Genomic DNA, 13,240 nt, shown 5'->3' on the forward strand with positions numbered 1-13,240 from the left:
TCACCAAAAAATTGGGGGTTCTTGAGAATTCTATCTTCATGTGGTAAATGACACTGTGAAGTAATCTTCACTGGCCTCCTTCCCCTAAATGGGATCAGAGATCATATGATATGGTATTTTTACCAATGGTGGAAAGTTTCTTTACACAGAGAAAAGGTTATTTAATAAGAAGACCAGGAAATTCAACTATTCTGCTATTCTACATTATAAACAAATATTTAATTTAAAATAATAATATAATAAAACTTTAGAGTGATTTTCAGTAGTAAAATTGATGCTTATCAAATATTTAAGTATTTGAGAAAACTTAGCTCTAGGCTGAGAAGGCACTCAGAAGATGAAAAAAAAAAAATGAAGGAGACAGTTTTGTAGAAAGTTTGATTATAGAAATACATGGGAGGAAGCCGAAAACCAAAATTCATTCATAATTTCACACCTAGGGATACCTAATGTTATAATTCTAACAGACACATATATTTTTCATAATTAGCATGATGGTAAAATACAGATTTTATTTATGTTTTATCTTAGTGTCATAATATACATAAGCATAAGATTGTTTCTAAATACCTATATGTTAATAACATGCAAGAAAGAATCTTCATGTATCACTTCTTTTCTCTATCAAAATTATGCAGTATATGAAAAACAATTTATTTTCTAGAGATAGGTTTATTGCTTTATATTTGTTTCATTTCCATTTACTACCTAAATAAAATGCTCAGAGTATTAGCAATATTTAAGCAGGCAAAATCAGGGGAGAAAACATTTATCCCTGTGTAGCCAAAAATACAACAACAAACTCTTTGATCTAGAATATAGCCCTAAAGTCTGCTCTTAGGTCTAAATTATTCACTTGGGCTGAAGTCATTTAGAGAAACTAAGCAAAGTAAGTGGTTTGACGCAAACAAAAATATAAATTCCAAATCTTCCCCAACTTTGCATAATCATCATATTCATTTACTTTTCACCAAATTTGCCTTCCTGGCTAGTGACCCCATGTATTAAGATTAAGATTAGTCTTACATTTATAAGATCCTAGCAAATATCAGGTGCTACTTTCACATTCATTATACCATCTTGTTCTCTAAATACCTGAGGAGGGAGTCTCGCTCCCATCTTATAGCTGAGGAAACTGACTAATGATAAGCTGTAAGCCTAAGTTCACAAAACTCACAAGCCACAGGGAGTGAGTGAGCTCTGAACATAATTCTCCACACTGCAAGTATAGTGCTTTTCTATTATTTCATTCTGAACCTAGTTGTGAGTTGGGTTTATATTATTCAGATTTGGAGTACATTTAGAGGTGCCCTTTTTCCTTACCTGAAACATTAAATAATATTACTATTGATAAGGCTTGGCTCTCTGTCCCCACCCAAATTTCACATTGAATTGTAATAATCCCCATGTGTCAAGGGCAGGAACAGGTGGAGGTAACTGAATAATGGGGGTGTTTTTTCCTCCTTCCGCTTCCCTGATAGTGAGTGTGTTCTCACAAGATCCGATGGTTTTATAAAAGGGAAACCCCTTTCACTTGGTCCTCATTCTCTCTTGCCACCACCATGTAAGAAATGCCTTTTACCTTCCATCATGATTGTGAGTCCTCTCCAGAAACGTGGAACTGTGAGTCTATTAAATCTCTTTTTCTTTATAAATTATGCAGTCTTGGGTATATCTTTATCAGCAACGTGAAAAAGAATTAACACAACTACAATTATGTTGCATGATCCCCCTTAATTAGTCCAATCAGAGTGTGGGGAACTAGAAGGTTCAAAGCATAGTATTCCTTCCACACAGAGCAAAAAGTGTTAGACGAGTATGTTCTATGTATTTGAGACCACATAGAGGCCGAAACCTCACATGGAGGTAATCATTAAACATTTTTTATACTTTGACAGTTATCTTTTCTATACCTACTCTCCTTACTGTAAACATGAACTGAGCCTCATATCATCTTACAAAGATATCAGTAACAGCAAATATGGTTAACATTGATTGTGACCTTACGGTATGTATGCCATGTCCTCTGCCAAGCAATTTATATTAATTAGCTCAACAATCCTAATAATACACTGTAAGAAAGTACTAAAATCTCACTGAGGCCTAGAGAAATTAAGCAATTTGTTCAAAGTCACACACCTAGTCAATGATGGAGCTGGGTTTTGAACCCAGACAATCTAACGCATGCTGGGTGATTATAATAGGTTGTTTGTTTCCCCTGACCACAGGCCTTTCCCTTTTGATTTGTGCTTCAATTTTTGGAAAAATTATCTTTCCCAAGATCACTAAACTTTCAGAGCTTTTTACCCTCAAACATATCAAATTTAAACCAACTTTAACTTTCAAAATTCACATCACTCCAAACATGGCTCTTTGATAACTAATTAGCTTTAGTACTTATAGAACAATAGCAACTATTAATGCCATTTTGAGTAATTGGCACTTTATTTTGCCATGCCCCAAGCTAACCATTTTACTTGAATTATACAGTCTACTCCTTATTTTTCAGATAAGGACACCGAAGCTTAGCAGTGATGAATAACTTGTTCCAACTCACAGCTAAATATGACCCACTGTGTCCGAGTTTAAAACTTTTAGATTTCTGCAACACTGCCTCCTTCTGGCTGAAAATGGAAACTCTCTTATCAAACATCTCAGGCATACTGAGATTATCATCCTTCTAACTATCCAGCCATTCACACAACATTTATTGAACACCTATCACATATCACATCCTATGCTAGATGCTGAAGACATACTATAAATTATGCTATAACATAGCACAGTTGTTGCAGTTGCCCTCATAGAACTTTCAGAATTCACATTTGAGGCCCATCAGGGATCTCTGTCATTAACAGGCAGTAAAAACCCATCACTAAAGTGCCACACACATAGTAATTCTAGTCTATGCCCTTTAGAAGTCGTATTTCCTCAAAATCCTCCTTCTTAGATGGTCTGTCTTCTTCATCTACTGTCAAAAATTTATCTTTCCTATTTCCATTTCTACCTTTTCACATTTTCAGCTTTTTTCCTGTTTCTTTTACATACTATCTACTATGCCTTGAATACTCTTCATCATCCTGCTGCCTAATTCATTTTTAAAGCACTAGTTAGCCTTCTTAATGCTTTAAAATACCTAATTATATTTTTTATAATAACTGGATTATGTGTTTGTCTCCTGCACGTAAACAGTACAATCCTTTAAGGCAAGGTTGTTAGTGGTTTTTTTGTTTGTTTGTTTTTCTGGTTTTTTTGGGACAGAGTCTTGTTCTGTCACCAGGCACCAGGCTGGAGTGCAGTGGCGTGAGCTCTGTTCACTGCAACCTCCTCCTCCCGGGTTCAAGCAATGCCCCTGCCTCAGCCTCCCAAGTAGCTGAGACTACAGGTGCGCATCACCATGCCCATGTAATTTTTGTATTTTTTAGTAGAGATGGGGTTTCACCATGCTGGCCAGGATGGTCTCAATCTCTTGACCTCGTGATCCGCCCGCCTTGGCCTCCTAAGTTAGTGTATTTTTATATCCTTAGGTCTTAGCATAGTTCCTGGAAAATTGCATAAACAATAAATCCATGTTGTGAAAATAAATAAATGGCTTGCTTTCCTCAAACTTTGGACTTTGATACCAAAATAATTTTAAAAGTTATTATTGGAGTTTCTGAGATCATAATTTTCTTAACATATAAAAGATATAATATTCTCCTTTTAATTTGTAGCTGTTGTTTTGTCTATATTGAAATATACTATTTGACATAGCAATGACATTATTGTCTGTCACACTTTATAGCACATATATATATACATACACACAAATAAGGTAATATAGTGACTACTTGGGAGCTGCCAAATTTAAAAACTATTCAGAAAATCTTCTCTGATCCTGGAAGTTTCTGCAAAGAGATCTGCAGTATACCTCCAACCTAGGAATAGGCTAGCTCTAGTGCTGAAGCTCATTATCATCAAAGCATAATTTTGTGATATAAATATTTGTGCTGAATGCAAAGATGGTAGAATGAATGAGAGCATGTGCACCTGAGAGAAAATGAATGTGGCAGAAGAAATAATGAAAATATTTTCTATTCCTTAGTGATTTGGGCCTATTGCTCCGAATAATTCATGCATTCAGATTTATTATTTGTTCACTGGTCTTATTCATTCTTAAAGTGAAAATGGTCTTATCACATTGGTCTTATTCATTCTTAAAGTGAAAATGTGTATTTAACCAATATATTATTTTTCTAGTCTGGCATTTCTCAAATTATGTTTTTAGAACAGTATTTCCACATGATTCCCAGAAAAAAAATTCACTGGGAACAACCTAGATTTCCATATATAGAAAAATGTATGAATTAAATATAGTAAATGTGCATGATGGAATATTATGCAAAAGGAAGAATAAATAGGTTAGATCTTTGTACTGCGACATGGAAAGATTTCAAAAATATAATTTTGAGTGAAAAAGGTACGAAACAGAATACAATGTATAACACAGAGTATTATCAGAAGCTTAAAGCAGTGAAATGTAAATGTTAGAATGAAACTTCATTCATACTTCAACATGTCTGAATTAAAAGAAATCTGTAGAAAGAGCTAAGTGTGTTTGAATCAGTGAGATAAGAGAATTAGATCAGTCACCAGCTGCTAAGCATACTCAACAACTTTTCAGACTATTTTGTTCTCCAACCAGTGCCTGCCAAATACTTTCTCTTTCCAAAGAGTAAAATGACTTTCTCCATTTATATTTTGTCCCTTGGAATTTTAAAGAACAGTCAAGATCTAGACCACATAGTGCCATCACAGTACCCTCAGAGCAAAGGGAGGGGTACTCTTCTCCTTCTTAGTGTGTTCTCAGGCACATCACAAACACATTTACATGAGCACCTGCTGTGTAGTGGACCCTGTTCTTAGTGCTGGAAAGGTGACAAGCAAAGAATCAAGTTAAGGTCCCTGCTCTTTATATGTTTATATGCATTCAGGGAATTAATCATTCAAACTACTTTTTCTCTGAAATGAATCTTTTCTAGCCATTTCTATCCCTTTCAATGTTAATTCAGCTCATGGTATAAAGCATTAGTTTCTTTTTTTAAAAAAGAGGAAAATAAAATAACTTTTTTTCTGTCAGTATCTTAGTATTTTGAAAGTATCTTTTCTTATATACTAATTCAAGTCATCTAACTTCTGGGCACTCCTAAATTTGTTATGTCTCTTAAATTACATAAAATCTGAAGTTCCTCTATTTCAGCTAATATCCCCCACTGTTACCTTTTTACTTATTTTCTTCCTTCATCTAATCATTAAAACAAACAAACAAACAAACAAACACGGTCTCACTTGTCTTCAAAGAAAATACAGGGGGCTCACTATGTTGCCCAGTTTATCTCAAGCTCCTGGCCTCAAGCAGTTCTCCCACCTCCACCTCAGCTTTCCAAAACACTGAGATTACAGTTGTAAGCCACTGAGCCTGACTCTTTTCTTAAATATCATTTCTTAAGTACTAATTATATGCTAGGTACATTGTTAGGAACTTTACATCTGTTATGTGGTTTATTCATTATAGCAGTGTTATTATTCCCAGAACACAGATGAGAAAAGTAGAATTGATTAAGTATTTCTATCAAGACCCATTCTATTATATGGCAATGCTGGTGCCAACATCCCTGAAGCCTGTCCTATCCCAGAGCAAAGATAAGCTGTCTAGTAACTTATCAGTGGTTTCACTCTTTTGTGCTGACTTCTAAGCTAAGGATGAGCTTGAGTAATTCAAGTGTCTATGGTGCTAATAAATGACAGGCCTTAGGTCAATATGTTGTTCTTAGTTTAATGTAAATAAGCTTCTCTTGTTTTGGTCTCTGCATATGTTATTTGCAAAGTGAGAAATACAGGGGCAAAGCGTAATTTCACTCAGTTCTTGTGCCTATTTACATTCTGTAAGAGTAACCTGGACAGGAAATGAAAGAGTGTATAACTTCTTCTGGTTAACCTTCCACTTATTTTCAAATTATGCCTTTTCCACCTGGTAAATCACTATAGCCTCTCAGGCTACCTACTCTCAGACAGACAAAGAGAATTCTATTTTTATACAGGTTCATCTTTAAACTCATTTTCTGATATTTAATAATAAACATAATAGAGCTTGAACAAAAAACCTTCTAACTTCTCTGACTCATTTCAGATGGTATGCTTATTTGAGGAGGTTTAATTAAGAAAATAAATGACGTATTTTCTCATTTACTAAATGCTTGAAAGGCATTGATTTAATAGGTGAGTTCTCTCCTCAGGAAAGCAGGTCAGGAGAAGCTGCATAATAAGAGGAAAATTCAGTCTTTCAATTTTAAGTCAATGACACCAGACAGTCTCCAGAGAAATCTGAGACAATCCATTCATCTTGATTATAATTTTAATACTCTTTACCTTTCATTTAAACCTGCATTTTCTAATCTTGTGAGCCACTTAATTAATGAACTGACAATGGCCTTATTTCTGCAGCCATCTATCTGAATAAGTCCTGCCTTGAAGAATTGTTAGTGCAGACCAGTTTGACAGAGAAGAGGAAAAAGAAATGGCGAGTCGGAATTCAGCTTCACTAAAAACTGCCAACACCCTCACCAACCACAAAAAAGCATCTTTTAAGTTTATTCTTCAACCATTTGTGCAAATCAAAAATAGCTCTCAGGAAAGCATATGGCATGGAAGCATGCTGATTTGACCATCTAGCATTTCAAATAGAAAAAATAACTGCCTCAAAATGCTTATTTTAAAATGACTTCCTTAGGCTATGCCCCTCATTTACTGTATTTTGGTGTTTCCTCCTTTAAAATTTAATAATTCTTCTAGCAATTCTATTTGTAATACTCAGTGGAAAGCGTTGGATTTTAAATCTATATTTGCATATAATTTCACATAAATTTACATGTAAAAAGATATGTATATTCTTCCCCAAACCACAGGACATACTTTTTAGAACCAATTAATAATGGAAGTATTACATTTGAGAGATTAAAAACAAAGCAACAACAAAAATATATTTCTCAAATTTTATATCTACACATATCTTAGTATATTAGCTGGTAAAAATGCAGAAGAGTCTTTAGAAATTCATTTTGGAAATCATTTAGTTTGGGAAGAAAGGTATATAGAAATTAATACTTCATCATTATATCACTATATATATGCAATATCTTTATTTTATTATGTAATCAAACACAGTGCTAATGACCTCCGTTTTTATAATTGCCTTCTGGTCTCACATGAGCCCAGGGAATGCTGTCATCCAAAATTACTGTATAAAACAGCCCATGTCTCATGGTCAGCCCTGGGCCAGATAGCTTGAAGGAGGAATCACCTGCATAACTAATGCAATGTGACAGGCACAACTGGACTCAGAACTTTCACAAAAATCACTGGGTAAGAAGATCGCTTAGGTTAAAAAAAAAAAAAAAAAAAAAAAACGAGGTTTAAATTCCATGTGCATTATATTTCATGCCCCCTTGATTTGTTATGTATCTATATTCCAATTAGAGACCTTTTGGTCTTCTTCCTAAAACTGCATAATAGAAGACTATGTTAATGTATTATGGTGACCTGGGGGATGCAAGCCTATTTGAAATCCAACATGTTACAAAGGTCACTCCCTTGGTAGATGTGTACTTGGGTACTTGGTCAAAGGGACCTAGAATCTTTCAAAAAGTGGATGGTTGTAGAAATAAAAATTGTCAAGCAGTCTCAGGATATCTGAACATGAAGCCATAAATCACTCACCATGTTCCTACTGAAATGTACCTAACTTATATCTTATTCCTACTCTGCTTTGTGGACACCAACTTCTCAATATTTGTATAGAGCCGCCCCAGGTACTAGGCTGTCTTTAACAGTAGCCTGCTAGCGATGATTCAGCTTGTTTTTTAACTCCTGGAGAGCAGCAGTGTCACTACAAATGGGTTGGGAGCATATTTGGAGGCAAGGTAGAGGTTGTCAGTATCCCCACATTGGCTGTTCTGCTGGCACTGTATTGCTTCTGCGGGTTCTAGGCACATTTGCCTTCATGGGCCCATTTATCTATTAAAAACATTATATACATATTTGTAAAATATATACATATATATGTAAAATTTTAAGAGATTAAAACATTTACCTGCCCCCGAAAATATTGTGAACCCCAGGCTCTGCCCGTGTACTCCCTGTGACTTATGGGTAAACTGGCTTTAAACTCTGCCTTTTCATGGTAGTTGGGTGTGGCATAATCCATACAGTACAGATTCCAGAAGGAATTGGAATTAGGTTCATATCTTGGCCAACAACAGTGAACTTTTAAAGTGTCAGCTATCTCTCTGGGTCATGGAGGTAGCATTATCCTTTCTTATATAGAATTCATGTGGGTAAAATGAGATCAGTATAAACATAATTAGCACAGGTCCTGGTTATAGTAGATGTCCAACAAATGATGTATATGCTCAGCTTTCTTTAAACCATATGTGGTTATTCTACATATAATTTTGATTTCTTATAGGACCCAATTTTCCTTATTATAATAATATATTTCATTAAATGCTTTAGGACTTGCAAAAACCATGCAGTTTTTTTCTTGAATGGTAACTAAAAGGTAACTCAAGAGTCACCTACCCAAGGCTCATTATTACTCATTGACCTTTTTATTTGGAAAGCCCTGATACTGAAACTAATTATATATCAGGGACAAGAGGATTATCCTCAAGCATAACAATAAAAGTGAGAGAGTTCTACTATATCATTAGTGAGCTAGCATGGCATAAGTGATTGACATTAGTGTGATACAGTAAAAATACTCGGCATATTTTTGAGAGAAAATGTCTTATTGTACCCTTCTGTTCCTGTGTACCTTTAGTAATTCTTGCTGATCAAAAATTTACATTACTACTACCTAAGACACATCAAGTGACATTCTATAATGTTAATGTCTATAAGGGTAGAATCTATGAGGAAATTCTCTAGATATCATAAAACTGCCCTTAAAAGCTTCCTTAAACATGTCTCAGACTTTATCTTCCATTATCCTCTCCTCTTCTCTCTGATTGCAACTATTATCACTAACCCAGGGCTCATGCACCTCTCAAGATGTTTTCTGGTGTCTGAAATGCAATGATAGTTTAAAAACATATTTGAGAAGTTTTTAATGAACCCTTGCACTGCTTGCTCTGAGATGCCATTTGAGGGGAGCCCAGCGGCCTACAAGTCTGACGAGAATCCAGGGTTACAGCCTGAAGTCTTTCAAAGTTTCCCTGACCCAGATGAGTGGGATGTAGCCTGCTGAATGAAGCTCCCACCTCATCCCTTGGCTCTGGCTCTAGGTTTGAGTAACTGCCTTAGTCCCAAATCCTGTCCCACTTCATACTGCTAGAATGAGAGAGACAAACCCAGTGGCTTGGAACCACGACTGAAGTTACTCACTCCAAGTTTCTTTTCCCTTTGACCTGCTCCACATCCCCTTCATTTTTCTCCAAATAGAAAAAAATAAAACAAAATCCTGTTCTGGTCTAATTGTATCAAGTATATGAAAGAAGAGAGAGGGAGGTCATTAGGAAGCAAATCTAACAGAGGAACCAACCTAGTTCTTCAGCCAGTTAATGTGCTTGTCCTCAATTTTGATTCATCTTTATGGAGGAGAAGGAAGAATCTTTAATCCCTACAAGTGCTCAAAAGATTTTTTGCTTATTTGATGCTTCATGAATTTGTACATTTATTAAAACTCAACATTCTAAGTATGTTAGTACAATCACCTGGCCCAGTAAGCATTGTAGTTAAAGCATGTCAGGGCTGAGTCATTGCCAACCAAATACTCTTTTGGCAGGAAAAGCCAATTTTCAACAGCTCTGACAGTGTAAAGCAGGAGGTATGTTTGACAAGATGCTGCATATTAATTTAAAAGGCTTTAGCATCTGGTTAGATAACACCTGCTGTGGCAAACACTCCCAGACACACAAAATAGCATTCAAGCTGAATATTTAAATCTCCCAACATAGCTACACAAAGCTCTAACTCTAAACAAAACAAAACAAAATCACGTCTCTCTAGCAATCAGTTATAATTACATAACCAAAAATATTTGGGCTACAATATTGTTTGCTGTTCACTGAGCTGAAATGCTGTAGTGGGTGCTATAGAAGTTGTAAAATTTATTGAAACATATTTTTCTGCCTTGGAGAATTTTGCTGTTTGTATCATTTACAATTGCACACTGTAGCTGAGAAAATAACACTTTGTGTTCTAATATGCTATATCAATATACAGCTAAAGCAGTTCATCAGTGGTGGGCTGGGGTGAAATCGTGAAATAACAGAGAAAAAGCAAACCATGGAAGAGAAAGCTGGAAATGCTCTTCTAAGCACTGTCTCTGTGAAAGTACATCCCAGCCTAAGGATTGTAGTTGTCTGGGAATAGGGGTGTATGTGTGTTCTGGAATAGTTAGGACACACTTACATGACATGGTGTCATCAAATGTTCAAATAATGTAACACATTCTAATTCCATAGATACTAAGGGATATTTTTACATGACTCAAATTTTCTGTGTCAATTACTGTAGAGAAGGAACTTGCCTTTGTCAGTCTAGGTTGGACACTGGCTCACTTGACAACTGCATTTCTCTCTGAAAATTTTAAAAATTGACACTTTAATCATTCCTCTATTTACTCCACAAAATATTACTGGATGCATATATGTAGGAGATCCTGTGAAAATTTTCACACATTATAATGTGTACAATGGTAAAAAAGACATAGTAAATAGAAGTAACTGAACAATAATTACAGTGGAATGTGATAAATGTTGAGATGGGGTTATATCCAGGGCATCCAGCATGCATCCCTGTAGGAACGTATGTGTGTGAAGGGAGCATCTAAGATGAAATGTGAAAAATGAGTAAAAGCCAGGTAAAATACATGTTAAATGAAAATTCTTCCAGATTAAGGGAACATCATGAACAACTTTCTAAAATCCAAAAAAAGCCTAAGCATACTAAACCTATAAAAATCTTAGAGAAAATCACAGAGGTAAATCCTTGCAATCTTGGGTTAGGGAATGGTTTCTTAAATGTGACACCAAAAGCTCATGCAACAGAAGATAAAATAGACCAGACTCCATCTGCTATGACTGAATTATGTCCCCAAATTCATATGTTGAAGTCTTAATCCCCAACATGGTGGTACGTGGAGATGGGAGCTTTGGGAAATCATTAGGTTTAGATGATGTCATGAGGGTAGGGCTCTCCAACTGGGATTACTTCTTTTTTTAGAAGAGGAAGGGACACCAGAGCACTCTCTCTGCTATGTGCCTGTGAGGGCACAGTCAGAAGGCAGCCATATGCAAGCTAGAACGAGGTCTCAGCAGAACCTGTCCATGCTGAAACCCTGACCTCAGGTTTCCAGCCTCCAGAACTGTGAGGAAATATATCCTTGTTGATTAAGCCATCCAGTCTATAGTATTTTGTTATGGGAACCAGACCTGATTAATATACCATAAAGTTAAAACATTTAAACTTTGAATAGAATCATTAGGAAAATAAAAGACAACCCACAGAATGAGACAAAATATGAGCAAATTACATGCCTGATAAAGGACTGGTTGCCAAAATATATAAATAACTATTACAACTCTATAATAAAAGACAAGCAAATTTATACATGAACAGATAATCTGAATACACAGTTCTCTAAAGACATACAAATAGCCAAAAAGCACATGGAAAGCTGTTCCACATCATTAATCATCAGGGAAATGCAAGTCAAAAGCACAGTGAAACACGATTTCACATTCCCTAGAATGGCTATAATAAAAATCCTAAATAATAACAAATATTATTCTTAAAGAAGCCAGTCCCAAAAGACCATATTATTTCATGATCATGTTAATGTGCAATGTCTAGAATAGGCAAATATATAGAAACAGAAAATGCAATAGTGATTACCAAGGCTAGGGGAGTTGGGGAGGCTGGAGGATGTGATAGCTAAGGAGCTCTGGATTTCCTCTGGGGTAATAAAAATATTCCAAAATTAATTGTGAAGAGGAATGACAACTTTGCGAATATACTAAATGCCAATGAATTGCATTTTTAATGGTTGAATAAAACGGTATGTGTTGTTTCAATAAAGCTGTTTAAACAACAGTAGTTCAGTTTGGATGCAGTGGAGGGAAAGCTATGTTAGTTATTTTCGTCTTTGGTAAAAGTCAGTAATAGGCACCATGGAAAGAATTTAAGCAGGTGAATGACATTATTAACTTTATCCTCCTTTTTATTAGTTTAGCAACCACTCAAAGAAATTAAAAACACAAAATTTCTGGACTTGCTAGTTTAAGGGCCAGACTCTGGACCTCACCAAATTAATCAAGGTAATGTAACCCTGAAAAATACATTTTAGTAACCAGTATGCTTGTGAACACCTAATTCTTTTAACATCAATAGCATTTACTGATTGTTGCCATTAGAAAATTTTCTATCCCCATCCTTATGGCCATCTTAATGTCCCCTCCCCGAGAAAAAAAGATATTAAAAACAAATAATACTTCACATTAAAAATATGCCATTTTTCTCTCCTGATCCTAGGGGACTTCCCTTGATATGAGTATTTTGCTGGTCAGAAGCAGAAAGAATCTTAGAAGACTACTTTCTTGAGAAGCCCTTTGTAAGATACAATTTTCAAAAAGAAAATATATATAAAATTACTCACACATTACCTTAATCTTTGCAATTGTCCATAAGTAGTTTGCAAAGACTCAAAGTAGGAATAACTTGACCATTCTCTATCCTACAGCTATTTACTCATTTATGAAACAAGTCCTGTAAACACTGAATTGCTACAGAAACATATGTATACATAAAATTGGATGTAGGGCCAGGTGTAGTGGCTCACGCCTGTAATTCCAGCACTTTGTGGGGCTGAAGTGGGTGGATCACCTGCTCTCAGGAGTTCCAGACCAGCTGGCCAACATGGTAAAACCTCGTCTCTACTAAAAATACAAAACTTAGCTGGGTGTGGTGGTAGATGCCTGTAATCTTAACTACTAAGACTGAGACACAAGAATGGCTTAAACCTGGGAGGTGGAGGTTGCAGTGAGCCAAGATCGTGCATTGCACTCCAGCCTGAGTGACAGAGAAAGACTCAGCCTCCAAAAAAAAAAAAAAAAAAAAAAAAAAAAAAATTGCATGTTGATAGCAAAATATGTAACTGGGTATATAACAAATTGATTTTTTTTTTTGCTATTTTATACTATCT

The 13,240-nt window shown here is 35.5% G+C and overlaps 1 protein-coding gene across 26 annotated transcripts in view; it reads right to left on the bottom strand.

The window, feature by feature from the left end:
* PPFIA2 (PTPRF interacting protein alpha 2) overlaps positions 1 to 13,240 on the bottom strand; it is a 485,005-nt gene that overhangs the window by 197,817 nt on the left and 273,948 nt on the right. The window lies entirely within an intron of this gene.

Source organism: Sapajus apella, unplaced genomic scaffold (genome assembly GCF_009761245.1).
Source record: "Sapajus apella isolate SASKATOON/1434 unplaced genomic scaffold, GSC_monkey_1.0 scaffold2, whole genome shotgun sequence".
In the NCBI taxonomy this organism is placed as follows: Eukaryota; Metazoa; Chordata; class Mammalia; order Primates; family Cebidae; genus Sapajus; species Sapajus apella.